Source organism: Arachis ipaensis, chromosome B1, assembly GCF_059453495.1.
Source record: "Arachis ipaensis isolate K30076 ecotype BB chromosome B1, ASM5945349v1, whole genome shotgun sequence".
Taxonomy (NCBI): Eukaryota; Viridiplantae; Streptophyta; class Magnoliopsida; order Fabales; family Fabaceae; genus Arachis; species Arachis ipaensis.
In genome coordinates this window covers 106306956-106314592 of record NC_142436.1, presented here as the reverse complement: position 1 = coordinate 106314592, position 7637 = coordinate 106306956, and the positions used below count along the sequence as shown (strand labels likewise).

Here is a 7637-nt window from a genome sequence, read left to right as displayed (position 1 = left end):
CTGGGAGAACTCGATATAGAAGGTTTAACTGGAGGCTGAGAAGATCCCTCTCCGGCCGCCTTGGCCGAGATGTTTAAAGCAGCGGTCGCCTTCTTCGCCTTCTTATAGGCCCTCATGGAATCATTATTCTTCGACATCTCTGAAAAACACAAAAATCAAAGACAAGTTACAACACAGGAGAAGCAAAGCTCGGGAGCAAGTATAAAAACAAATCAGACAGTACCCAAAGCAGCCTGAACCAAAGATGGATCACTCAAAAATCTCTTCGTGTCCAAGTGGGGAGGCTTCCCCCACAAATCTTCAAGAACAACTACAAAAGCCCGCTCAACCTCACTAAGCATTTCCCATGTGTAATGTGGCACTCTTACATTCTTTTGCCACTCCAGAGGAAAAGCAGGCTCATCATTCTCATCAAGAAAAAAGGGGCAAAACCCCTCAACGGCACGGACTCGGAAGAAATAGTTCTTAAAATCCTTAAACGACTCATCATACATGGCAAAAACTTTATGCCCCTGGGCCGACCTAAACGAAACCCAGAAAGCTTTCTTTTTGGAGGAACCTCCAGGTTTGGCCGAGACAAAAAGATAAAGGAAAAGAGTTTCAGAAGGTGTTATGTCCAACTCCTGACAAAGAAGCTGAAATATTTTGATAAAACCCCAGGAGTTGGGAGGAAGCTGGGACGGAGCAATATTGCAGGACCACAACAAGTCAGTTTCAAAAGCAGTAAAAGGGAAAGTAACATTTAATTGGCTGAAGAAGTATTCATAAGCATAAAAAGAGGGACCCTCCCCCTCGACGGAAGTCGGAAAACAAACTCTCTCATCGGAATCAGGAGCAACAAGCTCGTAATCACTCTCGCGGGCACGGTTATCACAAATCCTATGGCACTTCCTCAGCTCTGTGCAAAAATCAGCATCCACAATAGAAACACACAACAAAACAAGGGAGTCCAGCCAATCGAACATCCCCTCGGGAACTCTGGAAGACATCACTACAATGTTATTGCGAGAAGACATGAGGCCAACTAATCCTACAAGTAAGAAAAGAAGATGGGATTACTAAAAACATCTAGGACAAGGGAAGAAAACAACTCAATACGATGCAGGCGAACACACATCCTTTGGAGGCAGTAACAAAGCAAGGTTTCCAGGAAAATCTACAGCTCCCACCCCAACATTTTTCAAACTAGAAAAAGACTTTAAACAGCAAGTAGTGTCAAAAGAAAAAGTCATCACAATCTATCAGCAAAAGCATTCCCAAAATCAAGTACGCCAAAAAAAAACCATCAAAGGTGCGAACTTTTTCAGAATCAGGCAAAGCAATCGTCAAATAAAAGCAAGAAACAGGTACGGGTTTTTTCTGGATAAATGGCATCAGAACGAAAACAACAAAGAACATGAAAAACCCTAAAAGCATTAAGCAAAGGCAAAAAGGACCATGCAGAAAATGAAGAAACTCCCAGAACGCACAACAATACGGCATAACAAAACAAAAGATCACTTTCTCTAAAGAAAGGGTCAAAATCAAAGCAAAACAAGAAGAATATATGAAACGGGACTAACCTGGAGACGATGAGAAACTTCGAGGAGAAAGACGAAAGCGCAGGAATAAAAGCTGCCCAAGAAAATCACCAAGCAATGTCGCAACGCAAGGAAGCAGAAGAACAAAATGAAAAACAGAGAGCGAAGAGAGCAGAGAAAGAAGTTACGAAAAGGGCAAAGGAGAGAAACCGTTTTTGGGGTTTTCAAAATCAAAATGAAAGAGCCAAAGGGAAACGGGGCAATTAATGACAAAATTAATGAAAGCATTAAACCCTTGCACGTTCCCAAAGCGCCGATATAAAAGCGCGCGCTTTTAGAGGAAACATTCTACATTCAAAAGCTGTTTCAAAGGAATCGACAAAATGCTTGAGTTCGGCCTCACCAGACCGAAGTCAAAGAACTCAACCTCAAAAGAAGACCGAGCTCAAGCAGGGGCACTGTTCATACCCTGGGTCGAGCTATCCGACCCGGGATGATCGGCGACACAGCGACCGACCTCTTCAGGTCAGACTACCCAACCTCTTTTAAAAAAGCTCGGCCAAATCGACAGGAAAGCCCAATAAAGGGCCCAAATAGAGGAACACGACCCAAATCCAAAGGCAATCTGATGCCAAGGCATCTTAGGCTAGTTTCACTAGCATTTTTTTGTTAGTTTTAGTTGTTTTATGCATTTTCTTGAGCTTAAAGTAACCAAGAATGGTTAAATGAATAACAAAGCAATGAACCATCCAAACAGTATGATTTTGATGCAAATTCCATGAGTTTTTAGTTATATTACTTGAATGCTATGAATGGAAGATTTCTCATGAAATTTTGCAAGACTTTGATGCAATTGTTTGGATGATTTCAGGGAAGAAGAGGCTAAGCAAGGAAGCAACAAAATCAATAAAAGAAGCTTGAATATCACATGTGGAGTTTAAGTTCCAGTTTAAGCCTAAACTGGAGCTTAAACGCCAGAATCATGAAGGCTAAGAAATGCTGGAATTGAAGTTTAACCTCCAGTTTAACCTTAAACTGGAGGTTAAACGCCAGAATTAGAATTCCAATCAGGAAGCACTTCCACGTTTAACCTCCAGTTTAACCTTAAACTGGAGGTTAAACGCCAGAAGTGAGAAGGGCACCAAGGGGGGCAGTTCCACGTTTAACCTCCAGTTTAACCTTAAACTGGAGGTTAAACGCCAGAAAGGGGAAAAGCACCAGGGAGCCATTTCCACGTTTAAGCTCCAGTTTGACCTTAAACTGGAGCTTAAACGTGTTCGACCAAGTTTCTCCTCCAGGGTTGCTTTCTCCATTTCCACGTTTAAGCTCCAGTTTAACCTTAAACTGGAGCTTAAACGTGTTCGACACCTCCAGGGCTACCTTTCTAAGCTTCCACGTTTAAGCTCCAGTTTAACCTTAAACTGGAGCTTAAACGTGTTCGACCTCCAGGGCTACCTTTCTCAGCTTCCACGTTTAAGCTCCAGTTTAACCTTAAACTGGAGCTTAAACGTGTTCGACCTCCAGGGCTCCCTTTTCTATCTCCACGTTTAAGCTTCAGTTTAACCTTAAACTGAAGCTTAAACGTGTTCGACTAAGTTACCCTCCAGGGCTGCCTTCTTCCATTTCCACGTTTAAGCTTCAGTTTAACCTTAAACTGAAGCTTAAACGTGCTTCCACAAAAGGCATCACTGGAAGTGTCTGGCGTTTAAGCTGCAGTTTAAGCTTAAACTGCAACTTAAACGCCACTCTTGGAAAAGGTTTCTGGGCCAAAAATATTGCGGTTTAAGTTAGTATTTGAGCACAAACATTAACTTAAACTTACTCTGGTATGAAACCCAATTGAATATCATGGTTTATGGGATTGGGCCTGAAGGATTGATGAGTCTGAAATTTCAATTTATTGAGTCATGTGTCATTATTTGATTATCACTAAGTTGGCTCAATGAATGTTACAGAATTTGGATCAACAGCCTCATCAAGATTATGGATCATAAACCCAAGGCAAAAGGAAAGCAGGGAGAGGCCTCAAAGCCCAAGAAACACAACAGAAGCTCAATATAGAAAGTGTATAAATAGGATAGAATTTAAGTTAGGAAGGACTTTTACCTTTTCATTTTTGGCTAGTTTTCATATCTTTGTAATTGAATTCAGAGCTATGACTCACTAAACCCCCTTTCATTGGGTTAGGGAGCTCTATTGTAATTCAATGAATCAATAATAGTTTATCTTCTTCTTCAATCTTTTCTCTTGAATTTTGTTAGAAAGCTTCTCGATCTAATTCCATTGGGTAGTTGTCTTGGGAAAGAAACTACCCATAATTGGAATCCTTCGGAACCTTGGGAAAGGAATGGAGGATTCATGCTAGAGAAGCTTTCTCACAGTGAATTGGATTGGGGTTTGGATGGATATTGTGACATGTAATCCTACCAAATTGTGGTTCATGAAACTGTGTGGTATAATCAGTGATCGAGCATCATCTCTTCTTATGAACATTTAAACCAAGGGATTGGGAATTTGTTTGTTTTTAGAGAGAATTGGTGAGCCAAGGGATTGGGATCCAATCATATAAGATTGCCAAGCAAAATTCAATGAACGCATTGGTTGAGGAAGAGATAAACATGTTTTGATTCGGAGATCTCAATATCTCCTATAACCCAATGAATTCCCCATTTCTGATTTCCACTTTCTCTTTACATTCTGCAACTCAATTCATGCAATCACCCCCATTCCCTTTTAATTTCAGCAATTTAGCTTCTGCTCTTTAATTCATGCAATTTAAGATTCCGCCATTTAAATTTCTTGTCATTTACGTTTCCCGCCAATTTTACATTCCGCAATTCTCATCTAAATCTTGATTCCGCTCAACTAGAACACACTTCTAATCCGAATTGCTCACTCAACCAATCCTTGTGGGATTCGACCTCACTCTATTGTGAGTTTTTACTTGACGATAACCGGTGCACTTGCCGGAAGGAATTTTGCCGATCGTGCAATTTCCTAAATCGTAGCATAACAAGTTTATGCGCATCAAGTTTATGGCGCCGTTGCCGGGGATTGGTTTTCGATTGACAATTCTCCAATTGGAAGTTAACTAGATTGAGCATTTTTTTTTGTTTTGATTAATTCAGTACAAGTTACTTGTTGAATTTTAATTTCTGCACTCTGTTACATGCTTTCTTTCTTTATGCCTTTAAATTCAAGCAACTAACTCACTGACTCACTAACTGTTTGAATTAATTCCTCAATTGCTCTAACCATACTCTTCCATTAACCAAGAGTATTTCACTTGTTTGTTGCCTGTGTTGTGTTCTTGTATGACAGGTAGGAGAGGAGAGACATCAACTCCTCCATATACCGAACCAGAGAGGACCCTTCATAGACTTAGAAGGGAAGCAAGAGGGAAGAGAGTACTGGGAGAAGAAGAATCTGAAGGAGAATCTGAGGACAATTTTGAGGAAGCTCTAGATCTCAACATGGATAGAGAAGTTCACAACCATGAGAGAGCTGATGGAAACAATGCCATTCCTGAGAGGAGGGTTCTTAGTTCATACATAAACCCAACCTCTGGGAATTGTGGTAGCAGCATTCAGAAACCACCCATTCAGGCCAACAATTTTGAACTCAAACCACAGCTAATATCACTTGTGGAGAATCATTGTTCATTTGGTGGGAGTGCTAATGAAGATCCCAACCAACATCTCACAAAATTCCTGAGAATTTGTGATACTGTGAAGTCCAATGGAGTCCAGGAAGATGCCTATAAACTGCTTTTGTTCCCATTTTCACTTAGGGACAAGGCAGCTAAGTGGCTGGAATCATTCCCAAGGGGGAGTCTAACAACATGGGATGAGGTGGAAAGCAAGTTTCTGGCACGTTTCTACCCCCCACAAAAGGTTAATAGGCTTCGATCTGAGGTTCAAACTTTTAGACAACAAGATGGTGAAACTCTCTACGAGGCATGGGAGAGGTTCAAGGATTTGACAAGGAAATGCCCACCAGACATGTTCCATGATTGGGTGCAATTGCATATTTTCTATGATGGACTCTCTTATGAATCAAGGAAGGCTGTAGACCATTCATCAGGAGGTTCATTGAACAGGAAAAAGACTGTGGAAGAAGCCATTGAAGTGATTGAGACAGTGGCTGAGAATGAGTACTACTATGCATCAGAGAGGCACAACACTAAGGGAGTCATGGAGCTGAACCATGTTGATACAATTCTAGCCCAAAACAAGGTGTTTGCCAAGCAACTAGCAGAGCTTACCAGGCAATTAGAAACAAAGCAAGTGGCTGCAATACACACACAAGATCAAGAGGAAGTAAGCATTGAAGGAGGTGATTGGGAAGAGGCCAACTATGTGGGAAACCAACAAAGGCAATCATATGATCCACATTCCAACACTTACAACCCAGGATGGAAAAATCACCCAAACTTTGGGTGGGGGAACCAACAAACCCAACCACAAAACCACAAACCTTACAACCACAACCAACATAACAATTCCACATACCAAAACTCCAACCAAAGATCATACCAAGCCACACAAAACACTTACTCCCAACCATCATATCATGGCCAAAATAATCAACCTACCCAACCTAATCCGAACCAACAATTTCAAGATCAATTAAACCGGATAGAAGGAATGCTTGCAACCATGAGTCAAGACATAACCGAATTGAAAGCTTTTAAGGAAGAAGTAAATTCTAACCTGCAAAACCAAGGAGCTGCCATCCAGAAGCTAGAAAATCAAATTTTGTATTTGTCTAAGCAAACCCCTGGGACAAGCGTTTCTCATGCTGCCAAGGCTATTGCAAGGGAAGAATGTAAGGCCATAACCCTCAGAAGTGGAAAGAATCTAAAGGAGATCTCAAAGGAAACCACAGAGGATGAAGCAAGGGAACATGTGAGAGACAAGGAACAAGGACAATCTTTTACACCGTCCGCAACAAAAGAAAAAGAAAAAGAGGTCCTGAAGCCTTATACACCTAAAGCACCATATCCTCAACGTTTGATGAAAAGTGAAAAGGATGGTCAATTCTCCAGGTTCTTGGAGATTTTCAAGAAGCTCCAAATCAACATTCCGTTTGCTGAGGCAATAGAGCAAATGCCACTTTATGCAAAATTCTTAAAAGAATTAATGACCAAGAAGAGAAGCTGGAGAAATGAGGAAACTGTGTTGTTAACTGAAGAATGCAGTGCCATCATTCAGCACAAATTGCCTCAGAAATTGAAGGACCCAGGCAGTTTCCAAATCCCCTGCATCATAGGAGAAGTCATGGTGGAGAAGGCCTTGTGTGACTTAGGGGCCAGCATCAATTTGATGTCTCTAACAATGATGAGAAGAATGAAGATTGAGGAAGCCAAACCAACAAGAATGGCCCTCCAATTGGCAGATCGAACTTTTAAATTCCCTCATGGGATAGTTGAGGATTTGTTGGTGAAAGTGGGAGATTTTATATTTCCTGCTGATTTTGTGGTGTTAGATATGGAGGAAGAAGCCAAAGCTTCAATAATTCTGGGAAGACCCTTCCTAGCTACTGCTGGAGCCATCATAGATGTACAAAAGGGTGAACTCACTCTTAGACTACATGATGAGAAATTGGTGTTTAACGTATTCAAGGCAATGAGCTATCCATCAGAATCACTAAGGGAATGCATGAGGGTTGATGTAGTGGACATTGCAGTACAAGAAACTTTTGAGGAAACAATAAAGGAAGTGGCAGAGGAGGAGTTAACCAAGGATATTGAAGTTAGTGACATCAAGGCTGCTGAAACAACCATGCCAAGCATGCCAGAGAGAGTGAAAGAAGAGAAGGAAGCACCAAAACCTGAGCTCAAAGCATTGCCCCCTAATCTCAAGTATGCATACTTGGGTAGTGATGAGAGTCACCCTGTTATCATTAGCTCTGCCCTGAGCCAAGAACAGGAAGAAGAATTGATCAAGGTGCTACAAACTCATCAAGATGCCATTGGATGGACCCTAGCCGATTTGAAGGGGATAAGTTCATCCATATGCATGCATAAAATCTTGTTAGAAGAGGATGCTAGACCCTCCATTCAAGCTCAGAGAAGATTGAATCCCGTCATGAAAGAAGTGGTACAAAAGGAAGTCA

General features: G+C 41.3%; 1 non-coding gene across 1 annotated transcript; it reads right to left on the bottom strand.

The window, feature by feature from the left end:
- Positions 1-5419: 5419 nt before the first annotated feature.
- LOC148577804 (small nucleolar RNA R71) lies at positions 5420-5523 on the bottom strand. Its single transcript, XR_015902848.1, has one exon. It is a non-coding gene; the product is annotated as a small nucleolar RNA R71 (small nucleolar RNA).
- Between the last annotated feature and the right edge of the window lie 2114 nt (positions 5524-7637).